At 37.8% G+C, this 14,940-nt stretch overlaps 1 protein-coding gene across 35 annotated transcripts in view; it reads right to left on the bottom strand.

Annotated features, from left to right (window-relative positions):
- GLIS3 (GLIS family zinc finger 3) overlaps positions 1–14,940 on the bottom strand; it is a 674,383-nt gene that overhangs the window by 111,265 nt on the left and 548,178 nt on the right. The gene's annotated exons all lie outside the window — the stretch shown is intronic.

The raw sequence follows: 14,940 nt of genomic DNA, 5'->3' as shown, positions 1-14,940 counted from the left end.
CCATCATAGGAGTATGCAGAGAACCACACCTGATTGAACTTGCCACAGTTAACAATTCTGCAAGAAGAGAAATTAGGCGCTGTTTATTTCTCTAAAGGTGTCTGGATGAAACTTGAAAGCAAACAATTTTGTAACGAATCATTATCATTCATTATGAGAATAACCCTGTAATTCAACACAAGAATTTCCTCTCCCTCAGGCAATTGTATTCTAAAGTTTATCAGTTCAATGAAATGCAAATGCATCAAAAATAAACTAACATTCAGGTAAAACCACAAAATTCAAATTGTTACACCCAAACTGCATGTTTTGGATGTTTGAGTAAATGGATGCCTTATTTTCTTCTTCTTCTTTTTTTTTTTTCCTTTTCATGTTTTCCAAATCTTTTACCTTATAAATGAACACTGAAATACAGGAAAGCAGAAAACATAAGAGGAGAGTTTCCTTGAGTTTGGCCAAATGCTTTCTCATCAAGATTCCTAATGTGCAAAGTCTATCCTGAGATCTAAAGTTCAAATTGTCAACTAACTGACTGCTTGCATCATTGCTGTAAACTAACCCCTACACAAAAATCAACCAATATCTTAATCTCTGATCATCTCCCTCCTGGACTAGCTGTAGCCAGGAACCTAGGGCCCAGTTACACACAACTGGATCATCAGGCTTGAAGTTGACCATGCTTCAAAACACAGGCCATATATAAGGAAGACAAGAGAAAAATGACAACCTCTTAGAATCTAAGGGGGTAGCAAAAGGAGGAAAAGTAGAACAAAAAGAGAGACAAATGCAAAACGGTAATGTGAGAGGGAGCAGTAGTTGGAAAGGGGTCTGGTACACATCAGTGATTTTATCTAAATGTCATTCTTTTTTCCCCCAATAAATATTGAGTAAGCCCAATGAGCACGGCACTATGTGTTCGGCAATGGGAAGTAGAAGATGAATAAAATCAGATTTCACTCATGGGAAAATGGAAGCAAGATCAGTGCACGTGGTGGGTAGGAGATAAACTGCTGAACCTTGAAGAGTGATTCTCAAAGACATGGTGCATGGACCAGCAGCATCAGCATACCCTGAGAACTTGTCAGAAACACAACCCAGACTCACCGAACAGAAACCTGGGGTTGCAGCCCAGACATCTGAGTGTTAACAAGCCTTCCAGGAGATGCTGATGCTACAGTGTGCTTGTGAGTTCAGAATGCCACTCATGTTGTAATCATCGTCAATTTTCTTAAGAAAATCTCCTGACAGAAGTAAAGTATCTTTCAGAATTCGCCCATTTCTAATTGGGACAAGGGTCCTATAGACTTGCAGCAGCCAGCTCTGGACTAAAAATAAACATTTTCATCCCACGATAAAGCAGGGTTATCTCCATTTGTACCGCAAATGAGATGAAATTCCTGAATGCCAATCTCATACTAGAGAGTCTTTAAACTCCTGATTATTTAATCTGTTGCCAAGCAGATGTCTAGTTCTGAAATAGGTATGCCTACAAGTTCCCTAATGGCCTTCTGACCAACAAAACATCCCATGTTGCTAGTGCCCATTACACTCCATTGTTGAGGAAAAGCAATGGAGGGGAGCCATCACTTTCCAATCTTACATTTCAGTGCCTTTAAGACATATAAGAACAATGCATGAAACTGAAAGTGACAGAACTTTAAATCTCATGGGTTTTGAAAATACTGCATTGCATGAAGGCTCACGCTGAGAAAAATCTCTTTAACTCTAGGCTTTTTTCAAGTAACAAACCTTAATTAAAAAGTGTAAGTTGCCTCAAACCCAGAGAACCTTAGCATTCACCACTTTGTTAATTTCGGAGACTATTTTATATTTAAAGAATCACAACTGGACTGTAATCATCATCTATATATATTGGCTTGATTACAGATTGTTGACATTAAGTGGCATTAAGATGACCTTTGAAATATAACTTTCCCTTTCTATTAGAGGCTTTTGTGTAAGGTTTTGAAAATGAAAGACTCATTAGACACCATTAAAATGGGATTTATTCCATATGTGTAACCAATAACCAAGTAGAATATTACTCTCTCCCCTAATCAGCTACTGAGAATGTTGAGAAGCACAAGTTCATGTTCAAAGCAGTAATAACAGCAAACCTTTCCTGATCAGGTTTCTATACCATCACCACTGTCATCAAAACCAAAACAGAAAGGAGTCTATGATGCTGGACACGCTTTTTAAAAACATACAGTTGATTTCAATTAAGGCTCAGTGTTTACGACCCTTGGAGGTATAAGCTTTTACAATTTCATCAGTTGAGACCAATTAATCCCATTAGTAATGGCTGATGCTGTGATGAGCCGTGTAGCACCAGGGACTGACTGGTGAATTATACGCTACTTTACATGTCCCACATACAGCCGAAAAGACAAGAGGGATGAAAGGCATTGATGGAAAGGTCAGCAAATATTTATAATGTTGTGGATGTAGTCAAGGAGACTTCTACAATAAGCCCAAGAGTTCAAGTCCACTTGAATCATGGACATACCTGCAAAAGGTGTAAATGAAAGATGGTGTCTCTTGTGACTCAGAAAGAAGGGTCCAAAGGCATAGCCAAGAGCCCAAAGCCACCTCACATACCTGAGAAGAGGTGAGAGATCTGACCTTGTTCAGCTGAGATTTAGAAGTTTCTTTCTAAGAAACTGCTATATGTGCTCATGAATAACATGGAAATCTTTTTAAAATACAGATTTTGATTCAGTAAATGTGGAGTAGGGCTTGAGATTCTGCATTTCTAATAACCTCCTAGATTACACTCTAAATGCTGAATATTTGAAGATCCGCTTTGGGAAGTAAAGTTTTAGGGATCATTAAACTACTTTCAGGTTGAAAATGTACAGTTTGATGGGATATAAAAGAAAAAAGAGAAAAAATAACAGAATTAGAGCAAGAACAAAATAAAGAAATGGATTTCTTTTTTTTTTTTTTTTTTTTTTGCTTTTTTTTTTCTTTTGGCCGCCCTGCCGCATATGGAATTCCCAGGCTAGGGATCAGATCAGAGCTGAAGTTGTGACCTATAGATCTTTAGCCCACTGTGCAAGGCCAGGGATAGAACCTGTGTCCCATTGCTCCAGAGATGTCACAGATGCCCTTGCACCACAACGGAAACTCCAAGAAAGGGCTTGCTTTTGAAGAACCTAACTATGGCAGCTTTACCCTTAAAAGCGCGGAAGAGTAAAATCTAATTTTGTTGTTGTTGTTGTCTTTTTAGGGCTGCACTCATGGCATATGGAGCTTCCCAGGCTAGGGGTCTAATCAGAGCTACAGCTGCCAGCCTACTCCAGAGAAACAGCAATGCCAGATCTGAGCTGCATCTGCGACCTACACCACAGCTCACAGCAATGTCAGATCCTTAACCCACTGAGCAAGGCCAGAGATCGAACCCAGAACTTCACGATTTCTAGTCGGATTCATTTCCACTGTGCCACAATGGGAACTCCAAAATCTAATTTTTAAGTTTAGGTTGGGAAGCTAACAGAAACTGTTGTCTGGGGCAGAAAAAAAAAGCAGAAGAAAAGTCAGGGGAAACAAAGGATAAGAAATCAAATGAGAAAGACTGCAAAAGCGTACTGGGGCCATCTGACTTAGCTTGTCTTTCAATCTCATTCACATTTGGACATAATGCTTACTTCATGGTACTCTCTGTTTTCTGTTCCCAGAGCATTCTCATTAGGCCTGAGTGCTCCAGAAAATCTTTTTTTTTTTTTTTTTTGTCGTTTTAGGGCTACGCTTGTGACACATGGAGGTTCCCAGGCTAGGGGTCCAATCAGAGCTGTAGCTGCTGGCCTATGCCACAACCACAGCCACGGGGGATCTGAGCCAAGTCTGTGAGCTACACCACAGCTCAAGGCAATGCAAGATCCTTAACCCACTGAGCAAGGCCAGGGATCGAACCTGTGCTCTCATGGATACCAGTCAGATTCGTTTCCGCTGAGCCATGATGGGAACTCGTCTAGCAAATCCTAATATTTACTACATCAGTTTGTAGGAAATGTTACATAAAGGGAGAAAAAGAAAACAATTCAAATGTTTTGAGGTTTTAAAAATGGATCTATTTCATGAATTTATTATACAGAGTAATGCAGAGTTCCTTCCTCTTGGCATTTTACTCAGACCACTAACTCTGTAATGAGGACAGAGACATCTTTGCACACTATCACTTTGTGATTTTACTCATGTTTTAGACTAATCACCTTCTTGTCCATATTAAAACAATGTACCTGCAGGAAAGTAATTTCTGTGTTTCCTTTTGGTTGCTAAAAGGTAATATCTGATTTTAAAATATTTCAAAGGTTCTACTCAGAGAAATAGTGGCCTCATTGGAAAATTATTTAAAGTGGTAGTAGGGACTTGGGTCACTTTGTTGTACAGCAGAAATTGACAGAACATTGTAAATCAATCAGAACAAAAAATAAAAAAAAAAATTTTTTTAATGGTGGTAGGGTTATCACTGGTTAATTTGAGAGTTTTCTCAACTTCAAGGAAAGCAGTATACACCAAACTGATTTTCCAGAGATTCCAAATATCCAAAGAGATTTTCACTTCCACTTCTTAGGACAGCCTTCAAAGTTTCCTGGCCCTTTGGCTTTGCTAGGGCAGGCAGAGTGGGGAGAGACTCTGGCACTTTGGCCTCAATGAGTCAACCACTGCAGTGCAAGCCACTCATCTGGCATTCTGAAGTGGCCTACAGTACTCATTTATCCAGATTTTCTGGAACTATTAAACTTTTGCAGAATTAATATGAAACCCCTTGTGTAATGTTTACCTAAACCGTAATAAAGAGATCCCAGTTACTACGTTTTTCCTTGTTATTCTAGTGTATGAAATGAATCTATTAACTGGCTCATAAATACAACTTCCTGGCTTGTTGTACTTCTTGTTTTTGATTAAGAAATCTGCATAAAACAAAGGTTACCTAAATGGGCGGTATGTGTGTGTTTCTTATTGGTCTAAGGCAATTCACTGTTTTTTCACATTTTGGGTCATGGGCAGCAGTTGATCTTTAAAAGGGCACTCTAAATGAGGTGGCAAAATAAATGAGGGTGCAAGATAAAAATGAAAATGGAAAAATTGTTTTAGAGAAGCCACATGACAATGTAGAGAGAAATATGTTATTGTTGTGCCAACATTTGAATGAACCATATTAAATTTTTATGGAAATTATCAAGTGTCTGGTTTATAAAAATTGAGAGGAGCTAGGGACAAATGGAACCTCATCACAGGCATTACATTCACAAGTGGAAAAAGACTATTCCACATTGCCACACTGATATTTTAAACAAATCTTATGGCTGTCTCCATTTAGTCAACAGATAAAAAGTATCATATATTATTCATGATATGTCAATACAATGCAAAAATCCACAATTTCAAGCAAATAAGTATTCCATGAGTGTGTAGATAATGAAAAAATGGTTGTCCGGGGTTGTTTAAACGTAACAGTAAGTTACCTGAATTTTGTTGTTTTGATAAACAATGCATCAGTGCTAATGCATTAATTTCATTAAATCTGTAAATACCTGCCCATTCAAGAATGTATCCTTCAGAGATTCAGAGTCAGATCTCAATAAATGCACTTTGATTACATGCTAGTAGAGCAAATATAGTTAAGGCTATACAATGAGTCCTGCATAAATATACTCAAAAAATTAAATTATTTAATCTTTTGTGTATCTGTGTTTCTGACCACCACATAGCCTTATGTAATTTCTTCTACATGGACATACATAAACATACTACTTCTTTGAAGAAAATATATTGTACATAGAAAAGCAATTTTCACACATTTTGTTACTCTTTATTAAACAATTTTTCAAATTCTTTAAGTACTAGTCTTTATGCAAATGGACCAGGGAATGCTAAGTTTCTTACACATTCAGCAGTTTATAGGCTATGTGGATAATACAAAAGAACCTTCAGGATCCATCCTACCTTTTCTGCATCATAGTACATTCCAGGAGATAGCACACACTCAGAACAAATGTGGAATCTGACCCAGCCTGCTCCAATACCCCCAAGTTATTGTCTATATATGAAGGGTGAGGAAACAGAGAAACTGAAGTAATCATCCTTTGGACTCTAGGCATTATTTTTCACATTTTTTAATGCCAGAAACATTCTCTAAAACTCTAATTTCTCTAAAAGTTCCCTCAAGTTTCAGAAGACATGGATATATGAAGTAAAAGAGAACTAAGTAATCAAAAGACTGGTTCACCATCCTGTACAGTAGAAAATTGACAGAACACTATAAACCAACTATAATGAAAAACAAAATCATCATATTAAAAAAAATCAAAAGAAAAGGAGAAGTGGAAAAACAAAAACAGAGGAGAGAGACTACCGGTCAAAGTAGGGCTCCTCATGTCCTTGGTCAGGCTGTCCCCTCCCCGCTGCCCTCCCACATTTCCCAGTGGGCTCTGGGCCAGTCCAGCTGCAGTTCTCTAGTTAAGTAGGATGCTCCGCTTTGCCTCTGCCTCTGCTTGTGCTACTCCTTGTACCTGGTGACATCCTACTGAGGCTTTAGTTTGGTGTCGCCTCCTCTGTGGCACCTCCATTTATGCTTTCACCAAGACACAATGGATCACTCCCCCACACACATCAAGCCTTGCCCACTGCCTTGCTAATGCAGGAAGGTACACTAATTAGATTGTTTGTCTCCCCCACTAGACCATGAGCTTTATGAGGATAAGGGATTGAGTCTTATTAATCTTTTTATTGCCAGTACTGGGTACAGTGTTTGGCATATACTCAAGTGACTGCAGATTACTTGTTAAATAAATGCTAAATGAAATAGAGAGAATGAACTCTTTGTAAAAAAGCATATCGATTTCCTAGACTTCCTTGTGTAGTAAGCTCATTAAGGCCTTTTAATTAGGTAGGGCCAGTTACCATTCATGATGACATCAAATGGTCAACATCGCAAAAACTATAAAATACATTTATATAGGCTTTGCTGGATTTTAATGTTCTATATAATTACTGTAAAATATATAATTATTTTAATATCTAACCATGTGGGGAAACAATACTAACAAAACATATGGCTGTATTTTTTTGTGGATGTGATGCATTAACTTCTTTATTGATGTTCGGAGAAATTTGTAGCAATACTGGTGAACGGAGTGAGCATTTTTCCTACCCCACCCTTTCCCAAATTTGAGCTAAACATACAAAGACCCATTGGGAATGTGTTATTAACAATAATTCAAGGCACATAAATGTGTGCCTTCTTTCTACATAAAGGAAAAGAAACTGTTTTAAATTGTCCTAAGCTGAGCTAATATGTTCTCAAATATGCCAGGAAAGAGCCTCTCATCAGAGGTTCTCATGCAAAGAAAAAAGATCTTTGGTACTTTGCCCTGAATTGCCTTGAGTCAAATATCCCCTCTTTGAGTCAAACGATTTCCCATGCCATGTCTCTGCCCACCATCCTATAGCCAGTCTCTTCAAATGAGAGGAGGCCATTATGACTCCATAGAACCCCAGGTTATAACCATGCCTAGTTCCAGAGCTTTCTGTATTCAGAGCACAGGGGGCTGTAGCAAGGCCTTGGCTCTGCCTTTTCTGTTGGCAGTGGACTGGCTGCCCTGTAATTGTCTTTGACTGCAAGGAGGAGAAATGCCACTGCTTGCCTTCAGTTTTATTAAGAATTGGCATGCTTGGTTTAACAGAGTTAAGCAATATATTTATTTACTACGGTGTTTCCCAAAATGATTGCTGAATTCTGTCATCTCTTGACTGAGAAACTGTTTGCGAGTTGCAACAGAATGTATGCTAACATACATACAGTAACACAAACTTTCAAGACAAACTGTTTAAGTCAATTTGCTATCATATAGGCACATAGGTGCAAATATGTGCATATGCACTTGTGGGTACAGCCATGGGCACACACTAACACTTGTACACATATCCCACACAGATTCTGTAATAAATGTGTATTTTTAAGATCTGTGTGCAGGGGTGTAGAGGCAAGCATGAATTTGCCAAGAGAGAAAAGGAAATTCACACACGAAGAGAATAATTTACCATAAATTGGCCCACACTGAGTTTATTCCAAAAAACAGAGTGCAAGATGCCAAATTTTTAATGGCTCTTACTATTCCAGATCTGGCCCTGACAAGCTTTGGAAGAGATGCAAGTGGGCAGGAAAGATGGGATTAAAAAATTATATCTTAAGCCTTTTCACTTTCAAATGTAAAATTTCAACCACTGTAATGGGGCGGTGGGGAAAGAGCGGCAGGGATATTTTCCTGACACTGTGCTTTTCTCAACAAAAAGCCATCAATTTTCTTTATGCATTGCTTAAATATAAAGTCTGTACTTGCTACAAGTCATCTGCATCTGATTGCTTAAAACAAGCAGATATGAAGATAATGGAAGTCAAACCTTGCATTAGCCCTGGCAGCCATCGCAAAGGTGTGAGCTCAGAGTGATGCTTTTGGGCAGCTTCAACAGTCCAAGGACTGACAATTCTTTGTGACAACCCACGAGATTCATCAAGACCCCTCGCATGGTTCCGAAATGTGTCATCTCCAAGGTTCTTTCTTTTACAGCTGAGCTTTTCTCATGACTTTCCATCACATGCTTGACTGGCATGTAGCAGGTGCCCAGAAAAACTCAAATTCCTTCTACTTGCTTTTTTCCTTCCTTGTTCTGGTTTTAAACTACCTATCCTGTCTCTGAGCCCTTCTCTGTCTTGTTTGTTGAGGGAATTGCTCTTTCTATATATATGCCCATTGCTTACTCATGGGAAAGAAAATACCATCAAATTCATTAATCGTGTCCACAGGGGTTTAGGTATTGAGACTCACAGGATATTCAATTACTGTATAAATGTATTCAGTTTGATCCCTGTGATTCTTAAGCAATGCCTTGGCTAAGATTTGTAATCTCAATCCCCTTGAATATTCCATTTAATGCAACTTTCACCCTTTCTCTCAGAACCTGACTCCAATTACCACAAGAATAATGGGTCTACATAAAATTTTACCTAAAATTGTCAAGTTTGGGGAATATGTGGATCATCTCATATGTTTTAATTTAATGGGAATATTGGTCTATTATTTACAGTAGTTGGTCTTTTCACAGATTTAAATAACTATTGTTTCTTATTCTCCAAAGGGGAAAAAAAAATGAGTAAAGCATGCTATTGCTAAGGTATGTTTCTTGCTTTATCTCCTTAGCCATCTTACAGAGCCAACAGTCCTGATGTGAAAGTACTTAGCACACAGTAAATTTCCAATAAAACTCATCCATTATCATCATCATCTTTCATATATTCAAATTATCTAGTATTATTATCCCTATTTTACAAGTGAAGAAAATTGAGGCTTAGAGAAGTTTGGTGACTCACCAAAGATGTAGAGTTAAGTGAGTGGCTGGTCCATAACTAGAATCATGGCCTTCTGGCTCAATTATGTAACCAAGTATTTCCATTATATAACCAAGTATTTCCTCCATGCAACACCAAGGTAATGTTATTTCTCCAGAGGTTAAAGAGATAAAGAAAAAAATATATGTTCTGGAAGGAATCCAAATGTGCTTTTCCTTTGTTTCTTTACAAAGAAGTAGTTTAAACTCACTATAGTGAATACCATCATATACTCTAAACTATACCAATCATTCTCACCAAAGTCTGAGCATAGAGGGAAGTCTCTAATAATGATTAAAATATTGTGAGCCTTATGTTCTTGGCAAAATCTTTTGTTTTACTAGTTGTAATTCCCAAATTTAAAAAAAAAATAGCATGCATCTGTAAATCACTCAGATGCTTATGCTGCTGAAAGACAAATGCGGAGTTCCTGTTGTGGTGCAGTGGTTAACGAATCTGACTAGGAACAATGAGGTTGCGGGTTCGATCCCTGGCCTTGCTCAGTGGGGTAAGGATCTGGCATTGCTGTGGCTCTGGCATAGGCTGGTGGCTACAGCTCTGATTGGACCCCTAGCCTGGGAACCTCCATATGCCGCAGGAGAGGCTCAAGATAAGGCAAAAAGACAAAAAAAAAAAAAAAAAAAAAAAGAAAGAAAGAAAAGAAAAAAAGAAAGACAATTGCAACGTCAGATCTAGTGTGAAATAGTATACCTGAGCATTCTGGAAAGACTTCAAGACTGTATATTCAGCAAAGCAATGAAATATTTTACAGTGTGGACCCTTACTCATTTCATCAAGTGAAGAGGTTCCTGAAATTACCAAGTTATCAATGATTACTAAACTTGGTCCCTCTTAGATGATTTGTGGCTTTACTTATGGGGAAATGAAAGATGTTTTAGACATTACCATAATCTAACAGTGTTTATTGTGTATTAGGTGCTCAATAATGTGTTTTTTGAAAAATGGTTAATGATTGAATATTTGCCTAAATATTTCTTGTAGCACTTCTAATTCCATTTGATGCAAAATTTCTCAAGAAAGAGAAAAACAGTTCATTTTACTACTTTCTTTTGTTGGATACAAGGATCCAAACTGTATCACATCAGAAGGCATAGGGTTATCAACTGTTAAACTTGGTCTAGACCTCTCCTTTGAGCTCCAGTTTCTATTGCCTATTCAATATCTGTATACTAATGGTCCACAGGTACCTCAAAGTAAATATTCTAACACTTGACAATGACCTTTCCCCCTAAACAGAGCTACACTCCCTGCTCCTATTTACCCAACAGTGCAGCTCAGTACCTAGAAGCAATCTGTGACATCCCTCTCCCCTACATCCATCTCCAATATCTAGGTCCTCAGAAATACCTCTCAAATATGTCTACTACTCTCCATCAACTTCTGACCTCCTCTCCCTAGTCTAAGCAACCATCCTCTCCCACTTGGTTTACCTCAGTAATATCCTAATTGTCTCCATCCACTCTTGGCCCCATCTACCATCTAGTCTCTACAATGGAAACCTAATCTTGCCATATACTTATGTCAAATTCTTCAAAGGGTTTCTCCTTGGATTTTGGATAAAGACATAAGCTTAATCATGGATTACAAGGTCTTGCTTGATCTGGCTCCTGCATACTCTCCAGCCTCATCCTCACTTCACATTCTTCCAGTTGGCTCCCTCAGCTTCAGCCACGTGGTCTTGGAGATGCCATGCCCTTTCTTACCTCAAACCACCTACATGTGCTATTTGCTTGGCTTGGAAAAATGTTTTCCTCCTAGTGGCCTGGTTAAATATTACTTATCTTTTTGAACTTAGCCTAAATATCCCCTTTTTGGGAAAGTAGGCACTGTTGCTGAGCTTAGATTTAGTCTGCCATGTATATGCCCTTATAACAGCCTCATGGACAGTGAGCTCCTTTAGGAAGGGGACCAGGTTGGTCCATTTTATGATGCACTAGTGTGCACAGAAACCTCCCCGGGCAGGTTTGTTGAATAATGGGCAAATGAGTTATTATATATTAAAATATAAGCTATTTATATTAAAATGCTTTCTTTTCCTCCCTCCGTTGCTTCCTTTCTCTTTTTAAAACTATGCTGTTAGGGCTTAAAATCCACTCAGAATAACTATATGCTCATAGGAACAGTGATTGTTACTAACAAATAATGAGGAAAAATAAAGGATGAGTATAACTTAAAGAACAGATCCTCAGGTCTGGAGAAAAAATATATTTGTAAAGCTCTCTATAATTTCTAAGTGCTACACGAAATGCAAATGTTTTCTAGATTCCAACTGCACACACAGAAATATCTCAACTCATTTTGACAAAGTTATCCACCAGGGAGATGAATAAATAGCTTCACTAAATACATATGGTGCAATTATACCCAGCAATAAGGGACAATAGGTCTTACTTTACAGTAATCGAAAAATTCAAAGCCCAATTATTTCAGCTGCTCAGTAAATAATACTAAAAAGACGTGATGGTAAAGAAACTTAAGAACAGACTGTATTAGTAAATGCTAATGATCTCTTTATGATCCACAGAGCCACTTCTTTTTCTTCTGAAGGAAAGAAAGCTTTTTGTAAATTAAGAAAAAAATAGACATCCATGAGCTACAGCCAAGAACAAAATGAAAGCAGGGAGTACTCCTTTTGATCTTTCAAGAGTAGTATTTAGTTAAAGAATGTATGCTGGACTACAGAAAAACACCACCAGAAACATGAGCATTTGGGACCTGAAAAATATAGTTGTTGGCAGCTGGCCTTTTTTTTTTTTTTTTTTTTTTTTTAAAAAAAAAAAAGAGGACTTGTCTCCACAGCTCCAAATTTCAGGTCAAACTGACACTGACTTTAATGAAAGGGGTCAGTTTCAGACTTCTTTTTTGGAATGCAGAAGCACTACAAGTAATTGGTATAATTAGAAGTTTAGATATGCAAATAAAATTCAAACTTGAAATGACTGAGATGGAAAAGCAACCTCAACTAAAGAAAAAAAAAGGAAAGAGAGAAGAGAGAAGCATTGAAAAAAACAACACTGGCCCTTCTGGATGATCTGAGATAAAGATTAGATAGTAAAGATAGACAGATGTCTTTTAAGATAAGCCCTTTGAGGGTGAGAGGAAAAGAGGAAGTTGCCTAGCCACAGGTTCACCCAGACCAAGAAAATTTGGTGAATGACAATCAACAAGCCAGAGCTGGAACTACTGCCTTATTTAGAGCTCTTGTTTGCATGTTCTCTGGACTTGTGGTGTTTATTATTTTCTAATTTGAGCAAACCATGTAAGCTTTTGGCACCTCAAAAAATAAAATCACATGGCCAAGAAAGATGTTTATTCAAGGAGGTAAAAGTTAGCTCAAAGGCAATAGCTTCCTTCTTTCTTAGCCACCTTACTACTGGGGAATGACAATCTATGTCACTGTTGTTCTGCCTATCTGGGATCCACCCACAAGAGGCCCACTTGAGCCAGAAGCCTCCAAAGAGTAGCACCACCATGGGGAACCCATGGCATTCTCTGATCTTCTGGACGTGACCAGTTTCACCCAATTTGTATTTCTCTGCACACTGTATTTCTTCTTCATAATTCTTTGCTCATCTGCCATTAAATAAAAATTTCAGTAATCATTTGCATCATAGTTATCTCCTGAGCTCTGTATCTAGATGTTCTATCCCCATTTCCAGAGTCTTATCAGAGTGCCTGGAACTTGCCAGGTGCTCAATGAATGAAAATGGAAAAATCTGAGATTGATGTGTAATATTAGGTCAGATCATCCAAATGTCAAAGCCACTCTTGATCATTTATTCACTGACCAAAAATCTATTATTACTATTATTATTATTATTATTATTAATTGTGTGGAGACAACACATAAGGCCTGAAACAATCACATACCAAGTACTACCCTTGGACAGTACTTCTCAGACTTCAGTGTGAACACAAATCTCCTGAGGAATTCACTCTAAGGCTGACTGATTCAGCAGGACTGGACTGCGGCCTGAGAGTCCACATTTCCAAAAAAAAAAAAAATTCTCAAGAGATAGTGATGATCCTCAGGGTACACTCTGTGTAATAAGTTGGGTCAAATTGACAACTTAAACACAGCTTTTCCCCCATGTGAATTTGATTTACTTTGCTTTAATAAAAATAATTTGGTTATTATTACCAAGGTGATTCCTGGTTCAGATAATCATACAGATGTCTGCTTAGGAAGATGAAGGATCACCATTTACTGATTTTCTCTGGGACCTGCGGTCTGTATTTTCTGGTGAACTCTATCATACCAGAAAATTTAGCCATGTTTTCATTATCCCAATGAAATATCTACTGGTATCAAAAGAAATTGGCCAGTTAAAAAAAGAGTGAATATGAATTTTCTGCAGGACATATTTTCATGACAAAGTCTTTTGAGAATATTTGTCTTTTCCTAGTTCTTTGGACAAATTAGTGCATGTGCAGCACTGTAGTATCTATATAACTTTAAAGGGTCCTCTTTACCTACTAGGATTTCTTTCCATTTCTATGACTGATGTTGCACAAATCTTTCTTTCCAACAGTTTTCAAACCATTGTGGAAAGCCCGGAACAGGCTGATAGATATTGATATTTTGATCTCTGACACCAACTCCCACATCTATTATTATTCAATAATTCTTCTGTAAAGTGACAGAGTTTGGGTTATTTCCTCAAATGACACAATAATGTAAATGTTTTCTGCAGGCCATATCTGAACGTCTCTTTGTTCACATGGTCTTGCCTCATACCACAATACAAAGAGCTGATCCATGTTTAATGATTTTTCTATGGATTAAAGGTAAAGAGTTTTAAATATCTTTTTGATAACAATTATTTTGCTAGTACTTATTGTGGCTCTCCTGGAGGAATAGTGCCAAAGGTAATTAGATTTGCTTATTATGTATATCCCTATTCCACCTCCAACACACACACACACACACACACACACACACTCACACACAAGTGCACAAAGAGTATGCATTTGCTGGAAAGGTCAACATGTGGCTTTATGTCTATAGTTCACCAATCAACATATCAAAATCCAAATTTAGAATCCTAATTCACAACACCACTCCCTCCCCTTTCCTCCTCCTTACTTTGAGTAAATTAAATTCAGTCTTTGTTGGAAGGAAATGTAAAATGTGTTTCACACATACATTTAACACTAATCTGTTCTCCCTACCTTAATTATGCTTTGATTTTTCTGTGGGATCTTATATCCCAGGGACTCAATTTACTTTTATAAATATTCACTGATTCTCTCCCTCCTGTTTCCATTAGTGCTGCTAAACACTGTCCCCAATTTTGCATTTGGAGAAACTGAGGCACCAAGAAGGAATCTAAGGGTGTTACTAAGAGTAGTCACTTAAAACCGTAGAGATAAAAACGCGACTTAGAAGCCCCCTCTGTTAAAGAGGCCAAAGCTTAGAAATAATGCTACAATGTTTGGGGATTAAATCAGAGATAACCTGCTCATATTCTAGGCACAGCTATGTTCATTATTTTGTCTTTACCCTAGTACAAAGTGCAGTAACA

The sequence above is a fragment of the Sus scrofa genome, chromosome 1, assembly GCF_054392235.1.
Source record: "Sus scrofa isolate SSC_HxYL_T2T_F1_AM1 chromosome 1, Sscrofa_HxYL_maternal_Yorkshire_Landrace_v2.0, whole genome shotgun sequence".
In the NCBI taxonomy this organism is placed as follows: domain Eukaryota; kingdom Metazoa; phylum Chordata; class Mammalia; order Artiodactyla; family Suidae; genus Sus; species Sus scrofa.
Note: the sequence above shows the minus strand (reverse complement) of the source record. Positions and strands in the feature narration are given on the sequence as shown.